We start from the raw sequence: 1,975 nt of genomic DNA on the forward strand, positions 1-1,975 counted from the left end.
AGTGACTTCTGATCAGAGCAATTGAGGGTCGGAGTTTTCTGAAAGGTGGAAGGAAGGGGTTCTTTTTCATGTAGACTGGAAGGACTACAACAAACTTGGAGTGACTACACTTTTCACCCTAGTTCGGCAGCCCTGCTGCCCTTTAATACACAGATGAATGAAGACTCCATTTGGAAAGGCGGCCGCTCAGCGATCAAGAACTGATGCAGCACATGCAGGTGTTTCTGCAAATATGATGAAGAAAAGAACATCTCATAAGAAACATCGAAACAATATGGGACCAAGTAAACCAATCTCCCAGCCAAGGCAAAATATTGTAGGCTGTAGAATACAGCATGGGAGGAAAGAGGGCAGTGGGCCAATAACTCAGTGGAAAGGAACAGTTCTGGATCAAGTACCAGTGAATCCCTCCCTCTGTCTTATAAAGTATGATGGATTTGATTGTGTCTATGGACTTGAGCTTCACAAGGATGAAAGGGTGTCTGCTCTTGAAGTTCTACCAGACAGAGTTGCCTCATCCCAAATCAGCGATGCCCATTTGGCTGACACAATGATTGGTAAAGCAGTGGAGCATATGTTTGAAACAGAGGATGGTTCCAAGGATGAGTGGCGAGGGATGGTATTAGTACGAGCACCTATTATGAACACATGGTTTTATATAACCTATGTAAAGGACCCAGCCTTATATATGTATCAACTTTTAGATGACTATAAAGAAGGAGTTCTTCGGATCATGCCAGACTCAAATGATTCCCCCTCCAGCTGAAAGAGAACCAGGGGAGGTTGTGGACAGCCTGGTGGGCAAGCAGGTGGAATATGCCAAAGAAGACGGCTCAAAAAGACTGGCATGGTTATTCATCAAGTTGAAGCTAAACCATCTGTGTACTTCATTAAGTTTGATGACGATTTCCATATTTATGTCTACGATTTGGTGAAGACATCCTAAATGGGATACTGTACTTTTTTTTTTTTTGACAAACGTAATCTAATGTAAACATTTGTAGAAAGTCGCTGCTTTCTGATTACAGAAATGCTCAGATATTCCTGCGAATCCACAATCCCTTCACAGAGGAAAAAGAAATTAAGAAAACCGTTGTTTGAGAACGTTTGTTCTCTTTCTCTTACAAAGGAACAAACCACTTTCCAAGAAGACTGACGTTTTTGGGATTATGGAGACATAATGTTTTTGACATATAAATCCTAAAGCCGGTGGTGTATTAGATCAAAAGTGTGCAAGAGACCAGCCATGCAGTTTCTGAAATATTATGAGAAAATGTTACTGTATTTCATAAGCACTCATTCCTAACTCTGCTAAGTACTGTTTGGTATAATGTATCTGGCTTCCATGAGGTAGTTGTCCATTATTTCAGCTTCCATTGACCTTTTTGAAAGCGGTAGAAGTTACCGATTCTTTCCCCCCCCCCCCCCCCTATTTTTAGTTTTCTCCTGCATAGCCCAGTAAAATGTTGCAATGTTAAGTATTGACTTGTGCCTTCTGGGGGTCCACTTCTTCACCAAACCCAGCAAAATCTCATCCTAACCCTCTGTTCCACGTTCACTATGTACCCCATCTGTGTCACCCATGTCTGTCTACCCCTCCCCCTTTAGATTGTAAGCTCTCACGAGCAGGGCCCTCTTCCCTCATGTGCTTATCCTTTGTCTTACTTTAATAATCTTCAACTGTACCACATCCAGCAGTCTTCTGCCACCTGATACTTATTCCAGTGTCATCTGCTGATGTAACTATGTTTATTTACCCTGTACTTGTCCTATACTGTCATCAACTGTAAGTTGCTATTTTCCTGTTTGATTATTTATGTACTCTGTAATTGGGCGCTGCGGAACCCTTATGGCACCATATAAATAAAGGATAATAATAATATAGGGTGTATAATCCCCAGGTGTATCTCACACATTACACAGTACAGTATATAGGGTGTATAATTCCCAGGTGTATCTCACACATCGCTCAGTA

General features: G+C 41.6%; 1 pseudogene; it reads left to right on the forward strand.

The window, feature by feature from the left end:
• The first annotated feature begins 310 nt into the window (after window positions 1-310).
• LOC134947524 (spindlin-W-like) lies at window positions 311-934 on the forward strand (annotated as a pseudogene).
• The last annotated feature ends 1,041 nt before the right edge of the window (window positions 935-1,975 follow it).

Source organism: Pseudophryne corroboree, chromosome 8 (genome assembly GCF_028390025.1).
Source record: "Pseudophryne corroboree isolate aPseCor3 chromosome 8, aPseCor3.hap2, whole genome shotgun sequence".
Classification (NCBI taxonomy): Eukaryota; Metazoa; Chordata; class Amphibia; order Anura; family Myobatrachidae; genus Pseudophryne; species Pseudophryne corroboree.